This window comes from Acromyrmex echinatior, chromosome 5 (assembly GCF_024713525.1).
Source record: "Acromyrmex echinatior isolate Ae372 chromosome 5, ASM2471352v2, whole genome shotgun sequence".
Classification (NCBI taxonomy): domain Eukaryota; kingdom Metazoa; phylum Arthropoda; class Insecta; order Hymenoptera; family Formicidae; genus Acromyrmex; species Acromyrmex echinatior.
Window position 1 is genome coordinate 3,773,231 of NC_141856.1, and position 15,778 is coordinate 3,789,008.

Genomic DNA, 15,778 nt, shown 5'->3' on the forward strand with positions numbered 1-15,778 from the left:
TCAGACCTTGTACTTAAGGCTTCCTTAAATTTATCTTTAGATGCTCAATAGCCAATGAAATAATCTGATGAGTATGAAGATAAATTTAAGGAAGCCTTAAATATAAGGCCTGACTATGAATACGGTCATAAATTGTGCAAGAAATGCAGCTAAAAAGAACAGATTTTTAACTCGGAGTCGGGTCGAGTAAATCGAATACGCTATTATTATATTGGGTCATCTAAAAAGTATCCGCGGTACTTTGTCACTAGATATACGACCATCAACACACATCTAGTGTCAAAAAACCGCGGATACTTTTTAGATGACCCAATATTATAGGCATGGTAAGAATATAAGGGATTTCATTCTCAAAGAGACGCAATCATCTTTAACATGGTGGCTCTGACCAATCAAAAGGTTTGTTTTTGTGGCTAAACCAGTGTACACTTTACTCGAATAATACTTAATTCACACTGGATGCAGCAAGTGTCAAGTAGCGGAGCAGCAATCATTCAGTCCAGTGAATTAAGCATAAAAGTATGACCAATAAAATAAAGCGATCGGTAATTGGTCCGCCAAATTAAGGCAAAAGCGGAAGTTGCATATCCGTATGTACTGTCAGTGTACATCATTTATACTGAATGAGTTTTGTGTGTGTCAGAGATGAGTTGTTTGTTTGCTGGTCATTTTATTTGTGAGTCATTCAAATTGAGAAGAAGGAGAGGTGAATAGCGAATGGATTGGAGTGGAATTACATATTCTTTTAATGAAATAAGAATTTCTTGTGTAATTATTATAACTTAATCTATTGGGTTGACCATCAACACCATCTAGTGACAAAAAACCGCGGATACTTTTTAGATGACCCAATATTTGACACATTATAGAACTATAATACAATGCCTGACTGTGTAGCAGATTAGTGCACAAATATTGCGAAAAAAGGTTTTAAGATGTGTCATTTTTCTCGAGGCCCAAAAAGACGAAAAATTTGGGCTGAAACATAGGACAACAAGATTAGACCATATTATTCCAGGTACATTTTAATGCAGAAATATGGCCTGAATTGAAGACGCAACGGCAAACGTATGCTGAAAAAAGATACTATTCCAACTGTGTTTGGTGAACTTGTACTTCAGAATATACAGGAAGATGTATATAGGATATAGGATTGATTTATTATTTGGTATTATTATGCAATTCTATCATCACTGATAATATTTTGGATGTAAATTGACAAAATGTATTATATAAATAATATTAGGTGTTGGAATTAATTCGTAGCGTTTTACAAGTGATGGGAAGTACTTTCATTAATGTATTTTTTAATGCTCATGTGAAATAAATAACATTCTTTCATTAAAAAACGCTACGAATTAATTCCAACACCTAATATATTAATAATAAAGTACTATAATAAAATACTATAATAAACATATCTAATAAAAAATTAAATATACTCCCAAAAATCTAGTTAATATTCCTAAAATCTTACTTTTAAGCTTATTTATTTTCATACTATTTATTTTTAAATAAATTTAACTTTCATTCTATTTATGTTTACCTCTGTTGTTACTCTTCTTTAATTTATTCATTATAAAATTTCACTTTAAATCCGAAGCGTCACTACGGTCTAAGTATTAAAATGTTGAACTAATATATATTAGGTGTTGGAATTAATTCGTAGCGTTTTACAAGTGATGGGAAGTACTTTCATTAATGTATTTTTTAATGCTCATGTGAAATAAATAACATTCTTTCATTAAAAACGCTACGAATTAATTCCAACACCTAATATATTTTTTAAACGAATGAATTAATTTCAGAAATGATAATTACGTGTCGATATGGTTGTCGATATTAACGCAATTGATCTGAAATGTTAATAATCCCCCCAAAATTCCCCAAATTAATCTTAAAAAACCGTAGACCGTAGTGGCGCTTCGGATTTAAAGTAATGTTAATTAACATAAACGGTCTTGTTTTCCTATCTTATTCATTATAAAATTATTGGCTCTTTCCTTCTGCGTTCAGCAGAATATTTATTTTGCAATTGTTGGAAATTTTCTTTGCGCTGATTGAATTATATTTTTAGATCTAGAGGAATAATCTTATCTCAGCAGATTCATAAAACAACATTGTTGCATTCTGCTGAACGCATTTATTGTTATATGTATGTAATACAATTTCAGTTTTACACTTTAGGTTGTGCTCCAAAATTTACTACCACTACTGAAAATCTATAGTTTACGTTATATATAGATTTTTAGTACTAGCAAATTTTTGAACATAGAGTCAGTCATCAATTTCAGTTAAGCCAGTTTCATCAACTTCAGTTAAGCTTATCCGTTGATTCAAAGACATGGAGAATGGACAAGATTCATGTGTCAAAATCGTCGCTAAAAATAAGAGAGAGGGACCGTGGAAGACGGCCATCTCTGTCTTTTTCCATTCAATGATATAAGAGATGGGAGAGAGAATGAGAGAGAAATTGGCCATCTTCCACATTCTCATTCCCTCTTTCTCATTATTGTTGACCATATTTGAATATTACTTAGATAGGGATTGCGCAGTCCATTCTCTATGTATTTGCGTTGATTAATTTTATCATCAGAATAATCAACAGCAAGACTTAAAAATCTGCCTTTCTAACTTATTGTTGTTAGTAATAATAAAGAAAAAGTATTGTGTGGAGATAATAAATAAAACATTGAAATGTAAATATATTTTTTACAAATATATACTTTCGAAATTAGATTAGAGATAATGAGTTTTCAGTTTAGCAATTGGCAATACTCAAAGTTAATCGGTGGATAAAGTAACTGACGTTGGTGAAACTGACTCATAGCTTCAGTTTTACATTTCACATTTGAAAACGCGCGCGCGTTTCGACACGGTTTCGGTTTTGCTTTATTTACACTCTATTGGCCGTACTCTTAGCTCGGGTCCTCAACTCTAATACCGCAGATTGGTGAAAAGCCGCTTGCGCGCTAAAATTGATCCCCATCGCCCGTTTTTCACCAATTAGCGTTCAATGTCAGAGCACTGTTGTCCGTATAAGGATCCGGGCTTATTGATCGCGTTCAACAGACTCAATTGTGTGGAACAGATCCGTGAGCGCTCACTACTATTGGTATATTCTTATATATCATACAATAGATGGCTCAAACCTGAAATAAGGAAAACATTAAATGGAGAAGCAATTTTTAAACTATTTTTATTTGGATTCTGCATAGTATTATTACGATAAACGTTCACTTCGCACAATTTTAAATTATCCAAGGATCTTGATGCGTTCTCGCCCAAAGCAGAATCTGCCCATGCATTTCGATATTGGTCTTCTTTGGGAAATCTGACCAATGTGTATCCTCGGATTTATTAAAACATCTGGATGCACAACAAATATGGTATCACCAATATATATAAAATCTAAATCTACGACAAGAGAATTACATTATTAATGAAACAGGTACCTCTAATTTCCGTACTACTTATTTTTAATAATGGACAAGTTCAAGACGGCAAAGCATTTAAGAATACTTACCGAACGATTGAATATGATTGGTTGGATCTATAATAACAACCAATTATGTTCATTTGCTTGGCGAGTAGGCTAGCCGTTTTGTCAACTTGAACGTGCCCAATGAAGTGTTTATTAATTCAAAGTTTATTCGTGATAATATATACATTACTTTTTCTCACAATTTTACATAAATGTAATAAATTAACTTACCAAAAATAGTCAAAACAATAGCTGTTCTAACATGTAATACGCATATTCTATCAGAATAGGTTGAGGTTATAGTACATTTTCATGGAGCACAAATGTGCGATCCATATTCCAGTCAGAATCATCCACAGTCACGTGACGAGTTGAGGAATCTCTCTTTTTAAGGACTCTAATCCGCTCTGTAATAGTTGAGTCTGCTGAATTGCAACTATTAGGGGCTCCGCACAATAAAAGGAATAGGGAACAGAGAATAGAGAATAAGAATTTCAACTTATCAGAAATCATGTATTGTGGAATACTGTCACGTCCGCAATAATTTCATTTTTATCCGATGACTTTTCCGAACAAACTTACTAACAGCCCCGAGGTATACGCGGGCATCTCTTGGAAAACGTTCCTAAGGGTGCAATTATATGGAGGGCGGTACAATAACTAATAGTAACTAATTAGGCAACTAGGAAACCGCATACCACGTACTGCCTATTTCTTTCACTGATATTACATGGAGCCATACTACTATATTGCTAACGCAGCCTCTTTTTGAGAGTGTGCCAAGATAGAAAATCGACTTCTCGCTTCCACAATTCGTGTACTTTGAATGCACATGCGAGGAACGTATGCACGCGCACTCATGGCACGTATTGTAGAGATTAGATATTATAAAGTATAATTAAAAGAAATACGAAGTCTAAAATATATAATTGTTAAAATCACATTTGATTTCTTAGTAATTTCTCTTTAACATTTACATCCAAAATAAGTGTTAAATGTCTTCTAATTGTAAATTACTGGTTCGACGGCAATACTGTAACTTTTGACAGAGATGTTAGATCGAGTAACGACGTTTCCCATGATTGAAAAAAAAAACATCTTTCCGTCGAATATGGCCAACCCTGTATTAATTATTAATAAATATAATTACAATTTATTTCAAAAATATAGAAATAGTAATATTGAAAAAAAAATATTTATTGTACTGTTTTTATTTGAATGTTAATATCTCTGTATATATAAAATTAATTTTATACCATTGTAATTTTATTTTATTATATATATTAGGTGTACAACTTTACTTCCGCCGTTTTTTTTTTCTGAAATTCGAGGCTTTATTGTAAAAAACTGATTATACATTTATGATTCAAAGTATTATCCATCGCAGGCCACTACTTTCTTCCATCTTTCAGGCAGCGTACGAATCCCGCGTCGAAAAAACTGGTCATCTTTTGAGGCAAATCGATCCACGAATCGATCCAATTTTTTACTTCTTCATAAAACCGGAAGTGCTGGTCAGCCAGGCCGTGTGCCATTAATCGAAACAAATGATTGTCAGAGGGAGCAATATCTGGAGAATATGGCGGGTGGAGTAGAACTTCCCATTTCAACGTTTCCAAGTATGTCTTGATCACTTTCGCAACATGGGATCGAGCATTGTCATGCTGCAAAATCACTTTATCGTGTCTCTTGTTGTATTGCGGCCGTTTGTCTTTCAATGCTCGGCTCAAACGCATCAATTGCGTTCGATACTGATCGCCTGTGATTGTTTCAGTTGATTTTAACAGCTCACAATATACTACGCCGAGCTGATCCCACCAAATACAGAGCATGATTTTGGAGCCGTGAATATTCGGTTTGGCTGTCGACGTGGAAGCATGGCCGGGAACTCCCCATGATTTTCTGCGCTTGGAGTTATGAACCCAGTTAGTAATGAACCCATTTTTTGTCCCCAGTCACAATGCGATGCAGAAATCCCTTCTTTGTCTTTCAAACAGCAGTTCACAAGCAAACAAACGCCGTTCAACATCTCTTGCCGTTCAACTCGTACGGGTACTCATACCCAATTTCCTTGCTTCTGAATCATTCCCATGACTTTGAGGCGTTTTGAGATGGCTTGTTGTTTCACTCCCAATGATCGTGCCAATTCTTTTTGATTTTGACACGAGTCTTGATCAAGTAATGCCTCCAATTCTGCATCTTCGAAAACCTATGTCGGTCTTCGACGTCAAAATCATCGTTCTTGAAGCGTTGAAACCACTCACTACACGTTCTTTCACTAATAGCCTCACCATAAGTATTTGAGAGCATTCGATGAGCCTCAGCCGCAGATTTCTTCATATTGAAGCAGAAAATTAAAACCTCCCAAATGACGAGAATTTGGCTCGTAAACTGACATTTTCAATCCAGAATAATTTTATGATGCAGACACAAATCGATTAATGTTTCTATGGGGTTATGTTGACAGATGCCCAAGTTTATTGTATGACGTCTATGATCTATTTATTTCGACCACCATTTACCGTTAAAGCCATCTATAGGAAAACGGCGAAAGCAAAGTTGTACATCTAATATATATTTATTGTGTATGTATATCACATTTGTACGTAATAATTATATATTTAAAATATCATTAGTTGATAAAAATATTGCAACAATTTTACACAATCCTAATTATAATTAATACTACTGATAATGGAATAAAATAAGTTTTGTGTATTTTTGATGAATATAATCGTCTTAATCGCAACGTAATAATTCGCTTTCGAAGTCTTCTGTTGTCATGTTGTAAAGATTTGATTTGTTTGCTTTTCTTTTGATCCATTTCTTTAATAAAATTGATTAATCTTCTCGTTTTTCTCGGTGTACTAACGCCACTATTAATTTCTGAAATATTATATATCTTGACTCTGTAAACAAACATTTTTTTCGAGGAAGAGAAATGTTCTCTTTAGAAGCTAAAAATATAAAATATTTATCACAAAAATAATACTTATTTTCTTTTATAATCAGTGTATGTATTTCTATTTCTACATAATTTATATTTATTAGGTGTTGGAATTAATTCGTAGCGTTTTACAAGAGATGGGAAGTACTTTCATTAATGTATTTTTTAATGCTCATGTGAAATAAATAACATTCTTTCATTAAAAAACGCTACGAATTAATTCCAACACCTAATAATTTACGAATAATAAATGGAAACTTCGGATATTGGCTGAACTTCATCATCAAAATCCGTTTCATTAGATACAATTGGAGATGTAATATTCACTTCAAATAAATTTGACATACTAGTACTTTCTATTATTGGCACTGAAAGAATAAAATATTTATCACAAAAATAATATTTATGTTATTTCCTCTTACAATCAGTATACATATTTTTATTTCTACATATGGGAGTACAAATTAGTTCGGTCCGTTTTCCAAAAGATGGCTCCGGCTATTATGAACGGTTCATAGTGACAGCTGATTTTGGCGTTTTCGAAGAGGTTAGACATCTGCTAATAATATTTAATTTGAATATTATATCGCTTTATATCGCTTTGAGTTTCATACAAAAACCTTGATTTTTACTGTGTTTGAAATGTCGAATTTTGTGTTAACCAAGCATTTGCGGGAGATTCTAATTTTCTGCTTTAATTGGAAGAAAAATACAGTGAAGCCCAGAAGTCGAATGCTTGTCGAAGTTTATGGTGACACTGCTCCAACTAATAAATCATGTAGGGAATGGTTTCGATGTTTCAAGGATGATCAGATTTCAGCGTTAGTAGAGCGAAGACAAGCCTCGCTCTAGACAGCCAAAAAAATTCGAAGAATTAGATGCATTACTCGAAGAAGATCAGAGTCAAACGCAAGAAGAGCTTGCATCATTGGGAGTAACTCAACAAGCCGTTTTTACACGATTGAGAGCTATGGGAATAATACAAAAACAAGGAAATTGGGTGCCTTATGAACTGAAACCGAGAGACGTTGAAAAGCGATTTTTCACTTGCGAACAGTTTCAAAGATAACAAAGAAAAGGTTTTGCATCGGATTGTGACTGGAGATGAGAAGTGGATATTCTACGATAACCCCAAGAAGAAAAAATACTACACTAAGCCCGGTCAATCGTTGCCATCTCCCTCAACATCAACACCAAAGCTGAATATTCATGGTTCGAAGATCATGCTCTGTATCTGATCAGACCAAAAGGGTGTTGTTTACTATGAGCTGCTGAAACCTGGCGATTCCATTACGGGCGATCGGTATCGGCTACAATTGATTCGTTTGAGCCGTGCATTGCGAGAAAAACGGCCGGAATACGAGCAAAGACATGATAAAGTTATTTTTTTTCATGACAATGCTCGGCCTCATGTCGCAAAAGTCGTAAAAAAATATTTGGAAACGCTCAAATGGGATGTTTTACCGCATACACTCGCCATATTCTCCGGACATTGCTCCTTCTGATTACTGGATGTTCCGAAGGATGCAGCACGATTTGGCAAGTCACAGGTTCACTTCTTCAAAATTGGATCGCCTCCAAAGACGAGTCACTTTTTCGAGATGGAATTCGAAAATTGCCTGAGAGATGGGAAAAAAGTAGTAGCCAGCGATGGACAATACTTTAATTAATCTGTTCATTCATTTTGTTTTGAAATAAATTTTTGAACACGGAAAAAAACGGACCGAACTAATTTGTACTCCCAATAATTTATATGTAACTTACATGAATGATAAATCGAAGCTTCCAATATTTAATGAACAGCGTTAGCATAACTCAAATTATATCAAAATTGGAGAGGTTCACTTCAGATTTCGATGTATTTAGTACTTTTATTGTTGACACATTTGATAATTCAACTGAGTGATTTGGTACAGCTATTTCTACAGTGGATATAGTCCCAGGAGGTAATCTCTTTAATGCAACTAAATTATCAGGTAATTCAAAGTGATGTGAGCAAATATAAATATGGGTGCACTTTTTTCATGCAATCCACAAGCGTCGATCCATTTTTTACATATTTCTGGTACTTTCGGAAATCTAAAAAGAATAATTTAATTTTTATTAACCATTGTAAGCAATCGGACATGTACTTTCATCATTTGTAATTAAACTTACTTATGTAAAGTTATCTTTTTATCCTCTGTGCTTTTTCTTTTACATAAATAACAAGATCGCGGCATTATTTCCTTTTTTTAATTAGTATTTTTATATAGGTCAAATAACAAACTTAACTTCACTATTGAACACGTCAGACACAAACGTGATAAAATATGATTAAATAAGTTGGGAACACGCGCATGCGCATTGCGAAAGTACACGAATTGTGGAAGTGAGAAGCGATCATCTGCACCGTGATGTTTTCGGCAGTTCTTAATTGCCGTTAGCAATATAGTAGTATTACATATATGAATGGAGCGCGGTTTGCTAGTGAGAAATTCACATTAGTATAAATTTTTTTAAATATATGAACTTATTTTTATGCACACTTTATCGATACTCTTATTTTTTTAACAGATTTACTTAATAATTGCGTTTAAATCAATTAATTCCATTAAAAAGTGCATAACGTGCAGTGTACGGTAATGAAAGTTTATTACTAGCTCGTGTCGCAAATCACGCTCCATGTATTGGGTCATCTAAAAAGTATCCGCGGTTTTTTGTCACTAGATGGTGTTGATGGTCAACACCGCGTACTGCGCTCCATGTAATCGCACCCTGATGCTTCTGTCCACACCTACCAACGGCGGCATGGTCAATGGAAGGGAGTCTTAGGGACGCCCATAAAAGAAAGATCAGAAGAGCGGCAGGGAGCGATATATAGAGTGGACGCGCGCGAGATTCAGTTTCCTTCCATTGTTTTGCTATTTTTGCCGCTCTAAACGCCGCGTGTGAATTATTATTCTAAGTCCGAACACAACTCTCTTTTGCTAATTCAATTCCTGATTCTATTAATAATTGCAAGTTCTAATTTCTAGTTCGCAATCTAATTTAAATTAGACTACTCTCGCGTTAGTTATCACCCCGTAATATAAATGTACTGATATGAATTGTTTTAAAATATATACTTAATTAATCTTAATCCAAGTGCTTAGTGGTTATCCCCACCTTCTCGCTAATTATTAACATTAATGATATAATCATTCGTTGCAAAACACTAACGAAAAGCGATCGCGCATGACTATTAGTGCGACCGAAATCAACAACCGGACTCGCCCAAGGAGCAACAGAGGCCTTGGTCCAACCACCTCCCCTCTTTCTTACTGGCAATTGAGAACACTGCAGAGCATCCAGCTGAGCATCTTAAGATAACAAAGCTACTATTTTACTTTTCGCTAATTGAAACCTCATCATGAATGAACCATAGAACATGTGCCCTGTATTCTCACGTTCGCGCCTCCCTATCGACGCTCGACTCCTAGTAGTCAATCCTTACGTCGCGTAGGTCCGTGGTTGTTGCGTATCCGCTCTATTTTATCAGCATAAGGAGAGCGGAACGGTTAAATGCACTGAATGTTATATCTCGTTACCCATTCACGAAAAGGAGAATTATTCCGGGATTTTGCGACATTACGTCCACCTCGGTTACTCTGAGCGATTTGAGACTTGCCACGCGTGCTCTCTAATACTCATTATCCTTCGTGTGGTCACAGGTTGCTCCGAGTGCCTGGAATCTTGAAAAAATTCCTAGTATATTTGGGAGGAATGAGAGAGCAACTGTGGAACGACTTAGAGTCGACCATAATCGCTACTCGTATCTAGCCGATTGGCAATCTGGACAAAATCAATCGCAGCCGCTTCAGTACCCGGAATCGCGAATTCCGTACCCATCACAGCCTCAGGTTGGATCGAATCCGAGGACTGATCGAATCCTGGAACATAACAATACATAGTTTTTGATAGGTTGTTTTTGATAGGTTCTTATTCTCTGTTCTCTGTCCCCTGTTCCTTTTATTGTGCGGAGCCTCTTATAGATATTCTAATGGCGCGATCCCATGATACATATGCGGAATTGGCGGAACGTTCTTGATTGGTTTAATCTGTTTTATGTTCGTTCCGTCGATTTTTATGCACATGCAATGTACGGAATGGTACGGAATTATCGGAATTGTGAGAATTTTATTAAACTGCCGTTTTATTTAAAATGCCGTTAATCGAATAAGTTGTTTTGCAGATTGTATTTCTTGAATTTTGACAAATGAATATACACGCATATGCACGCATGTGTGATTTTTTCCTCATGAGTTTCCTTATGTCCCATGGCACAGTGAGATAGATTGTCGAAAAATTGGCCAAAAATCAACTTTCTAATTTGGATAAAGTAAACATACAGCACTCATTTAGACAAGTTATTGGATGTATTCTCAACGTTTTAGAACTTTTCAAATACTTGCTTGTTGGAAGGAATAATAACTTGAAAGGTTACATAAAATCTGTAATAGATATATACGAACAATAGCATTTATACATCGCCAATCAATTATATCATTCGAGTTTTTTTATTTTATCATTCTTTAACAAAAGTATACAAATCATGAAAATAGGAGATATTATATTTGAATATTGATTCTGAGAGTATTAAAACTGTTATACTAGCAAACAACTTATTATCTTCTTCAAAGTTACTGGCTATCGATGATACGTTGTTCTATAATGTTCTTCCTCGAATCGATCAATTTAACATGTCAATTTATTTGCGCTTTAATGTAGATATGCCTTTTTCGATTTGATAAGAAATATCATTTATGAACGTGCAAGCGCGAGAACATCAATTTTAAGAGCACTTAAGAGGATAAATTGCCAAAATAGTCTAAAACATTCAAAGTTCGATTATATGTATACTTATAATTAGAAATCATATATACGTTATATTTACTGTCGTGCGAAACTATTGGGTCATCTAAAAAGTATCCGCGGTACTTTGTCACTAGCTATATGACCATCAGCACACATCTAGTGACAAAAAACCGCGGATATTTTTTAGATGACCCAATATATAATAATATTGATGGTCATATATCTAGTGACAAAGTACCGCGGATACTTTTTAGATGACCTAATATAATAATTTGATTTCATCACTACGTGCATTTACGCAAGAGGAACGCAGCAAACTGTGTATATGAAGAAAAGTCCGTATTCGACTTTGCATAAATTTGTTTCGGTTATTTTATCCCACTTGATATTTTTGGCTTGAATCTTTGGACATAATATATTATGAATTTTGCGATATACTTATTAGGAGACAGCTTTTGAAAGTTTATTTATTCATACATAATTTTTTGATATATATATCTGACACTTAAAACTTATATATGATCCATTTAGGTTTAGATTTATTGCACATCAAATTATCATTGCTAATTATCTTTCGCAATTTCAAAATGTCTTTTACGAAGCGGGAAATTATAGAAGCATTAAAAGTACGTAACACAGATGTAGAGATGGGATAGTAAATTATATTTTGAATAAACTGAACCTGCAGCTTAATACCATTGTAAACATTGGTCAATTAAATAAGTTAAAAATTGCAATTAAAACTGCGCAGTAAAACAAATAAAAAATAGGAAGATATTAAAAGAACGCAAAGTAAATTTGAATGGAAATATGGTAAATGGTTAGATTCTTTTTTCAACATTCCTAATTTAAAGACTGTTCACATTGATGATGTTAAATCTCTCCCTGCAGCTGCGCCTAGACCAGGCCATCTATGTCTTAAATTCCATTTGTCATCTGATAGGACAAAACGAGAGTGTGCGAATATCAGTGCACAACATGCAAATGATCCAAATAAAATTTTAATGGCATGTCGCTATGTAGTCAGAAAATCTGGAGAAATATATATGGCTACAGTTTTAAAGCAAGTGCAAGGATCAATGATAGAGGAATCAGAGCCTGAATGTAAACCAACAATACAAACCCGTAAAACAGTCTCAACAGAAGAAGAAAAATTTCAATAAATTTGATCAGGATAAAACCAAAGATTTTAACGATCCACAAATCGTAACACGATCACAAATACATAATATTATAAATAGTCGAGATAAAATATTTATGCACAAAGAAAATTATTTATATTTTATGAGCGCAGACGGCGAACCTTGCGATAATGGATCCAAGAGTCTTCAAAAACAAAAATTAATTCCACAAATGTCTAAGGGTCAGATAGGGAGGTGACACTTATTAAAAAGGGAAATAAAACTCATTTTATTTTGATTTGCAAAAATGAAATAAACGATAGAGTAACAAAGTTGGATCAATTATCAATTCCACTTTACGAAACACTAAATAATACCTCAATAGAGGTATTAAGCGTAGAAAAAACAACAGAAATTGATGATTTTAAATGGAGCACAATTTTTTATTATATTCGCAAGTCATTAATAGGATTTCCAATTAAACTAGTTATCTGCTATGGACTACCAGAAATATGCAAATATCAGAAATAGGAAGACGAAATTCTATTATAAAGAATCACATTCCTTAGTAGTTGGTGGCCATAAGGACATAACTAAATCGCATTAAACAAAACTTCTATTGGAATAATTTGAAATCCGACATACAAGATTACATTAATCGTTGTCTACAATGCCAAATAAAAAAATTGGTTCGCATCAAAACAAAACAACCTACGTTGATAACAGATACTCCATATTCTGCATTCGAAAAGATATCAATGGACATAGTCGGACCATTACCAACAACTTCTCAACAAAATTCTTATATATTAACTATCCAAGATCATTTAACGAAATTCTTGCCATCTCTTTAAAATCCTCTACAACCATAAGTGTTGCTGACGCCTTCCTAGAATTTTTTATCTGTACGTTTAGAACTCCTAAATCAATACGGACAGAGGCAGTAATTTTAGCAACATGATGAAAAGATTTGCAAAAAAATTTAAAATTAAACAATTCAAAACGACCGCTTTCTACCCACAAGCCAATGGAGCTTTAGAACGGTCTCACTTAGTTTTAGTAGAATTTTTGAAGCAGTTTGTAGACAGATTCACAGAATGAGATAAATTAGTACACCACTTTTTTTAGTAGATACACTTTTTCATATAATACAAGCACACACGAGGCTACCGAATACATTCCATATGAGTTAGTATTTGATAAATTAGCTAGCCTTTCATCCAATGAAATCGTTAATAATATAGAAAAATTAAAAACATCCGACGCTTATTTAACACAGCTCATGACGTATACATAATATACAAAAATTAGTACGAGAAAATAATAACTTTCAAAATAAAATCCAAAGGGTATTATAATCGAAAGATCAATCCTCAACATTTTCAAGTCAACGATGAAGTTTTCTTATTGTGTGAACCTAAGAAGGGCAAACTCGGTAATCAATACACAGGACCTCACACAATATTGGATATATTATCCAATAGTAATATAAAACTTCTTGTAAAAGGAAAACAAAAAATTGTTCATCCTAATAAATTAAAGGTGTCTCATATTCATTTAGAAAAGGAATGAGATGGAAAAGATTTGAATTGTAACAATCCAAATTTTTACATATATATATATATATATACATATCTAAAACAAGTTATATAAGTACACACGCAATTAGTAATAAGTACTGTATTTTGTATATAATGTATTTATGTATTGTATTTTGCAAATAATTTTATGTATAATTATTTCTTTTCCCTTTTTAAAATGTATTTTTAGGAAAAAGCGAAAGGAATCTATTGTTATTTGCCGTGCTCATGTGGATCTCTACATCCTTCAAGTTACACGGAATCATCAGATATGATTGCGGGTCACCACATCTGAATGTCACAACTTTATCTTTCTTAGCTGTTAAAAGCTGCAATATTCCTCTAACTCAACCGCAAATTGAAAAAACGTATATCCAATTACTTCAATTATCAAAATTCGAGTCCATAGATGTAATTCAATGCAATGTCTATTAATCGATTTATATACTATTGTGGGATGCACTCTCACATTTCAATGGTAACAAATGCACAAGCAGAGTATATCCTGGAAATAACTGCAGACGAATGTAGAAAGATGCATTTAACTGAAGTATTTTCCATTAGTACCAATAATTTCATATATTCATTGAAAATAAATCAGAGCACAACACGACCAACTACTTTCGCCGGATCTACGAGCTTAAAACGATGTTCAGGCGCACAATATTCTGATGAATATTCTGATGAATATTCTGATGAATATTCCATACGGCACTTGGGATAACGTACAAGGAACAACGATCATCACACAAACTTCTTACCAAACTACTATACATCTGGAAACAAATCAAGTTCATCTAAGATCGGGCACAATCTGCCCATATACTGACACCACTTATATGGAGGACATACCTTCTGGAAAACCTTATAAAAAGCCTCAATGGACCATTGTCAATTTAATCACTACTAAGGATAGTTCTTTACGAAGGATATGCTAATAGAATGCTTCATACCTACGAAAATCCGCAAATCGTATATTCACTATAAATACAAGATGTAACATTTGCACTCATCAGGACAGGAGAAGAACTTCTATGTGAATATACATTAATAAAAAGACAGAACACCCAAAACTGTTAATTTTCGAAACTAAAAAGGAAGAATCTTTTACTACAAAACGGCGAATATCTGCTGAAAATCTAGACATATTTACCTATATCAACTTTAAATTTGTATATGTGGAAAAACATATACGCTCTCAGATGAATACTTTGTATAGAGATGTTCTCAAACATTGTAATCTGGAGCAACAAATTTTAAAAGGCGCACTTAGCCTCGCTATAAATTCACCAGACGAATTCGCATACCAGATTATGAAAGGACTCGAATTCATGACCGTCGTTTCTGGAGAAGTAGTGCATATCATTGAATGCACTCCAGTAGATGTAAAAATTCAACATGTTAAAGAATGTTACTCAGAACTGCCAGTTCAGAAAGATAATGAGACATACTTTCTATTCCCACGAACGCATATATTAATTAAAACAGGCACGCAAATCTCCTGCAATCGTATCATACCTCCAATGTTCTTTTTAAATAATAGATGGTATCGTATGACACCAACTCCTGGATCGCTAACAGCAAGCGGCAGTGACAAGATCTCGAAAACCTGCGGGATCATATAATATTCCCAGCCGAAAAAAACGGAATTCTAAATACTATGGCACGAGGAGCTAAAGGCGAACCCACAGTTTCCCAAGAAATCTCTCTTTCGCATCTTTTAGATGAGAGTTCAATTCAGAAAATTACAAAGAATACATGGAAAAAAATCTGGGGAAATTTTATTTCCTTCGGCAACGCTGGAATAATC

The 15,778-nt window shown here is 34.0% G+C and overlaps 2 long non-coding RNA genes across 3 annotated transcripts; one reads left to right on the top strand and one right to left on the bottom strand.

Annotated features, from left to right (window-relative positions):
• Positions 1-1,182: 1,182 nt before the first annotated feature.
• LOC105148616 (uncharacterized) lies at positions 1,183-15,734 on the bottom strand. Of its 2 annotated transcripts, XR_846469.2 has the most exons (5): positions 15,487-15,734; positions 10,001-10,342; positions 3,716-3,891; positions 3,248-3,417; positions 1,183-3,152 (listed from the first exon to the last, which is right to left on the bottom strand). It is a non-coding gene; the product is annotated as an uncharacterized LOC105148616 (long non-coding RNA). The 2 variants fall into 2 exon arrangements; XR_015545149.1 differs by lacking the exons at positions 1,183-3,152; positions 3,248-3,417; positions 3,716-3,891 and adding exons at positions 6,338-6,799; positions 8,196-8,510 and having other exon boundaries at positions 8,589-10,342.
• LOC147909709 (uncharacterized) lies at positions 11,297-14,560 on the top strand. The gene is made up of 2 exons (XR_015545148.1): positions 11,297-12,087; positions 12,159-14,560. It is a non-coding gene; the product is annotated as an uncharacterized LOC147909709 (long non-coding RNA).
• Positions 15,735-15,778: the final 44 nt, after the last annotated feature.